Here is a 6,120-nt window from a genome sequence, read left to right as displayed (position 1 = left end):
CGCGCCGCACCGCGCCACGCAGCGCCGCACCTGGCCCGGCAGCGAACTCGAATTAAAGGGGCCGGCGGGGGCCAGAGCCGAGGAGGCGTGCCGTCCGCCGCGGCCACGGACCTAGCCACCTAGTTGGGACCCTGGGCCTCGGCTGCCACCCCACGAGGAAAACACCCTCATCTTTGGCAGAACGCAGCTTACTAACCAGAACTCGTGGGGAGCTCAGCTGGGTGCCGCGGGGCCCGGAGAGATGTGGAGGGGGCAGAAGTTGAGGAGCGCTCCTGAGAGGCTCCTGCCAACATAATGAAGTCGGCAAGGAGGAAACAATCAATAGCAACTATCCCAGGCCCGAGGAGAGGCGAGATATGTTGCTATTATTATGATGCTGCCAGACAGGATCTGCAGATCCCCTCCTTGCCCTCTCTAGCTGGCGCACCCGCTCCTCCAGCTCTGCCTCCCAGCCACCTCGTACCCAGCAAAGATTTGGCTTCGCGGGGAAATGCAGCAGGTGCGGCCCGGGGCTGCAGTGTGGAAGAAACTCGCTGCTGTGTTCGCCCCCACCAGGAGGAACCGCAGGAACAGGCAGAACTGCAGGGCCTGCCCTCTGGACTCCCTGACTCCCTCCCCGCAGGGCGCCGGGCAGGGAAGGCTGGGGAATACGCCACCTTTGGGAAGGGTGGGCTACTCACACAGCGGGCCCTCTCACAGACCTTACAAGCCAGCTGGCCACAGGGCTCTGAAATTGGGGTGAGCAAAAGAGGATGCCCTTTGCTTTTGAAAGAATGTGTGTGGGAAACCCAGCCTGCCCTCTGCTTACATGGGGCATCCCAGAGGCTGGGGTGTTTCAGAGAGTCACATGGCAGCCCCAAGCCCTTGCTAGTTCTGTTCTCCAGGTCCCTGTCAGAATCACCCAGACTGATGTTCCAAATAGTGGTTCCTTGAGATCAGGCTGCAGTAGACACGGAGCTCTGGATTCAGAGGAGCTCCAGTACAGGGAAAGCTCCTGCTGGCTCTCCCTGCTCAGAGGACCTCCTCTCTAGGCCTGTACCTCATGGTGGAAGCTCTGAGAGCCCCCAAGGTCGAGGCTCCATGAACCTGGCTTCTGGCATTCATCGCAGTAGTTCGTGAGGTGAGGTGTAAGACCGGGGCCTACCTGCAGCTGCAGGGGTGATCTGGAGGGCAGTGACGTGAGTGAGTTTGGAGGATGTGGGATGACTGTAAGGCGGGGCTGGTTTGGTTTAGGACCACTAGATGCTGTGCTGGAATGTGCCAGCCAGAATATGGCTTGGGTGTTTTGGAGCCGGCCAGACCCAGACTTAAATCCCCTCCAGTCACTAGGTTAATTCACTTCTCGGCATCACTGTCCTCACCTGGAAAATGAGGGTGCCTCCTGGGGTGTGAGGGTTAAATGGTTGTATGTAAAGAGCTTAACACCCAGCAGACACTCAATAAGCGAGGACTTCTCCACTCTGCTTCCTACGAAACTCTCCTGACACCCCCCAGCCTCCTGCTTAGCTGCGGACATTTTTCCATGTGCCCACTAACCGGGTCCTTGTTGCCCCAGTCCCTGTGCTTCCCTACTTGCTCCCCCCTCACCTTCCCCGGGGTCTCTGCCGTTCCCACCCGGTCACCAAACTGCCCTCCAGAACCCTGCTCTACACTCCTTCTCGCAGCCTCCTCGACCAGCACTGGGGGACTCTGTTTCTCCTACTCACCACGCTGAGTTCTCATGTCGACAAAAGTCCAAAGTCTTATTCGTTTGATCACGTCTATATATTTTCTTTGCTTTCTTTGTTAAAACAGGAGATGTGGACTGAGGAAAGCTCTTGAGGGAGAATTAATAATCATTCTAATTGGTGACATGAGCGTGCCCTGTGTCAGACACTGTGTTAAGCACCTCCAAGCCAGCATGACGTTGAATCCTCATGGCTCTGTGAGGTAGTGTCTACATCGGTACCATTTCATAGAAAAGGAAACTGAGGCAGAGAGGTGAAATAACCTTCCCCAGGTCAGTAAGTGGTGGCGCTAGGTCTTGAAGCAGGTTTTTGTGACTCCAGGACTTGGACACTTAACCCTCACACCCCACTGCTCAGATGGAACGAGCAGCCCTTGAATTTCGTTTTCCTCTTTGGGATCTTCCTCTGACCCTGTTACTATCCCCTGACTTGGCCGCGGGAGTGTGTTGTCCTCCCTCTGCCCTTTAAAGTCTGACCTAAGTGTTAACAACAAAAAGGAAGTTAACTAAAGAAGGAAAAACCCCCATAACAACAGTTGTTCAGGAGCATTTCAGGCATGTTAAAGGCGTCTGAAAGTTATGTCTGTCAGTGCCCTGGCTTGGCAATGCTGTGTAAGAATAAAACACGGCTTGACTCCCAGTACTGACACTTACTAGCTGTGTGACCTTCAGCAAGTTGTTGAAACTCTCTGAGCCTTAGTTTCCCTATTTGTCAAGTGGGAGAGTAGAGCTACTTCGCAGGATAGTAAAGACTAAATTAGTTATAATGAATTGAGAGCTGGCTTAACTGGTAGGTTAAACTAGTAGGTGTTTAACCACTGTGAGCTCCCTTTCCAGTGCTGTAGTGGTCACTATTTTTTAATTTTGGCCAAAAAGGAACAGCCAGAGTGTCCCTTGATCCTTTCTCTGGGGCAGGGTGAAAACCCCAAAGACCACTCCCTTCCCTTTCAGTTTGGTTTCCTGCTTGAGGACCAGGCCTTCCCTCTGCAGTGGGGAGGGCTGTGGTGACCACCATAGTGAGTGATTGGTGACTATAGTCACTTAAAGAAAAAGTTTATGACCTTGTGTGCACACATACCCACATCCACACAGAGGGACAGAAGGGAGGATCTCACCATCTTGAACTTAGAAAGACTGCATGAGCTTTCAGATGTCACTTCCAGGGGACCAGCTCTCCTTTCTGGCATGACTGCCACTTCTGCTTGATGTTGCCTCACCAATCCACCTGCCCCCTCTAGCCCACAGGTAGGCAGGGCAGGGGAGCACTGGGCTGATAGCCCTCTGCCGGTCATTTGATTTAATCCTTTTAGCCAGCTAGTGGGAAAGCTGTCATTCATTGTCTCTATGCTACAGATGAAGATAATGAAGCTCAGAGAGGTCCAGTCGCTGTCCAGGGTAATTTAGCTGGTAAGTAGTGAGGCTGGGACCAAACTCAAGATTGTGTGACTCTGCAAGTCATGATGCTGTTTTGCTGCCTGCTTCCACTGTTAGCAGGTGCCAGGCCTCTGGGCTCAGTTTCTGGTCTCAGGAACATGGATTTAGTCCAGCAGACCTCAGAGACCCCCTAGGCATAGCCACATGGCCTGTGGAGGAAGCCAAACCCAAAAGGTCTGTTTCAGAAGGGGCTTGGTGCTGGTGACGAACTGTTCACACATAAACTGAGGGACTCAAGGAAGTGGTGCAAGATTCAGGACCCAAAGGCACTGCTTTGTGCCATTTCCTGGAGCAGCTCTTCTAGGTTTCTCACATCTGCAGGGCCCCAGGCTGAGCATTGCTCAGCCTAGCGAAAGGGGAGTATAAGGCAGAGCATCTGACCAGGGCTGTGGTCTGGGTTTTAGTCTTAGCAGGCAGAACTGTGTGACTTAAGGTCACTCACATGAATTTTCTTTGCAGCAGTTTCCTTGTAGAATAGTAAGAACAGCATTTGTACCTCCACCCCCTTGCTTCATAGGGCTTAAAGAGAGAGAGGGAGGAAGGAGGGAAGGAAACATTCATTGTTAGTGTGTATTAAAATCTCATTTGTTATGATCAAAGAGTGAACGTGCTTGGAGAAGCAAAAAGCACAGTCGGGGTAGAAGAGTACACTGTCAGTGTGACTGTTGTTGATGCTGCTGTGGTTGTGCCCTGCCAATGTGTGTCATGCCTGATGTTTGAGGACCTCCCTCAGAAGTGAAATGGACATCCATTCCAGCCCCCTGCTTTGCTCAGAAGTCTTCTACTTAACACAGAAGTCAAGTTCCTCAGCCTCCTGCAGGAAGCCTTTTGAGATCAGCTGCCTGGGCCTTGGCTCCAGTCCTGAATTAGCTGCTACACACTCATCCCACTGTACTGCAAATATGCGCTGCCAAATAAAAGGCTGTGTTAAGGGATGGCTAGAGAGGGTGGGCCTCCCTCCCACCTTGGAGCTGCTCCTCCACAGTGTCAGGCATTGAGCCGGTTGTCTTACCATCAGGTCCCTGCTACTAATACCCAAAGGCAGAATAGCACCACGGTTGAAGGACAGCCCCTGGTGCCAGCAGGTCTAGGATCTAATCTCAGGCTTGTTGTGTTTTAACTCTGTGACTCAGTTTCTTAAACTGTACATTTTTGTGTGGCTTGAATGTAAAACACTTAGTGCCTATGCCATAGCAAGCACTAAGCATTAGCCATCAGCCGCAGCATCCTCTTGGCACTGCCACCACCATTTTCTTCTGTATTAGCAATGGAGAGGGCATGGTTTATGATGAGCTGTTACAGCAGGTACCGTTGGTGCTCTGGCCACATCCTCTTGGACCACCTGTGATTTCAGCTGCCTGTGGAGGATGGTATCTGAGCAAGCTGTCCCACCTCAGTCACTGTGTCTCTTGGCTTTTCTGACTTAGGACTCTTGCTGAGGCTGTGGTGGCCCACTCAGGCTGCCCAGGGTGGCCTGGATGCTCCAGCCTCCTGTCTGTAAGAGACAATTCCTATTCCACAGTTGGCTCCTCAGATGGCTCCTGTCGGTACAGAGTCCCAGGCGCTCACAGTGGTAATCACCTCTATCTGACGAGCCAGCTGGCCTGGGTCAGGACAAAGCCCAGAGCAAAGGCTGCTTGTCCCAGCTCTCTGGGTCTGTGCTCCAGGCAGCTGAGCCAGCTTCCTGGGCAATGCCAATGGTTTGGCTGCCTAGGTCCTCTCTCTTTGGCTCTGGCTTCTCTCCCAAGCTTCAGACTCTTCAGCTCCACTTTCTGTGTTGTGAGAGACACCACCCTTCATCCAGTTCCCCAAACCAGAAACCTGGGTGTCCGTGTCAGCTCTCTTTCCTTTCACCCCCACCCCCGACACCCTCCACATCTAGTCAAGCACTTGTCCTTGGCATCCACTCACTTCTGTCCGGTCCCCTCTTCCTTTCCATGCTACCCTGGTCCAAGACACTAGTAGGCATGGGCTGGGCCACTGCAACCACCCTCACTGGTCTCTGCCTTCAGACTAGCTCCCCTCTGTCCCTGCTCCCACAGTTGCTATGTGGTCCTTCTAAAGTACAAATCGGATCGTGTCACTTACCCCTTCACTCCGCATTGGCTTTCTACTGCTCTGATCTACCTCCATTTCCTAAAAGGTGAGCAAAGCCTTCATGATCTGAAGGTCCCTTTCCCTCCCTCTATCCCCCATCCTAGATGTCTATACTGGCATCACGTTAAACTGCCTTGAAGGCTCTAACTGGCTTGAAACAGACAGATTAGGCTAAGACCTGGAGTCAGACAGGCCTAGGGTGGATTTCTGCCTCTGTTTCTTGCCATTAATGTGACCTCAGACAGGGAATTTTTCCTCTCTGAGTCTTAGGTTCCAATCTGTAAAATGGGAATAATAGTGTCTAATGCTTGTTCCAAGGATTAAATGAGATAATGTGCACAGGGCATTTATCTCAGTGATCTGCAGGAAGGTCTCAAGAAACATGAGCTTCCAGATGGTTCCAGGTCTTCCTGCTTTGGCTCCAACAGCCCCCTCAGTCGGAATGCTCTGCGCTCTTCCTCCACCATCAACCCAATGACTTCTGATACTCAACTCATCACATCCTCCATGAAGCCTTTGTGGACCCTCTCCCTGGTCTCCACCTACCATTTCTATGCCCAGGACACAGGCCCATCACACCAAGTCCCGAGGGGCCTGTCTCCACCCCCATGCCATCTTCCACTGGATGGGAAGCTACCTGAGGGCAGGGCCACTTCTCTTCTGCCTTTGCAACTTCATGTCCAGTCTAGGTCAGGCACAGAGCAGCTGTCCTGGCAGAATTTGTGAACCAGCAAACTCCGGCAGATGCATGGACTCCTCTGGGGCGCACCACAGCTTACCTGCTCCCCTTGCCTTTCAGCCCCTACGCTTAGTATTTCTGGAAGGCTCCTGCTTCTGAGGAACCTGGAGTCACCACAGGGCTG

Source organism: Galeopterus variegatus, unplaced genomic scaffold (genome assembly GCF_000696425.1).
Source record: "Galeopterus variegatus unplaced genomic scaffold, G_variegatus-3.0.2 Scaffold892, whole genome shotgun sequence".
In the NCBI taxonomy this organism is placed as follows: Eukaryota; Metazoa; Chordata; class Mammalia; order Dermoptera; family Cynocephalidae; genus Galeopterus; species Galeopterus variegatus.
This window is presented reverse-complemented; position numbering follows the sequence as displayed.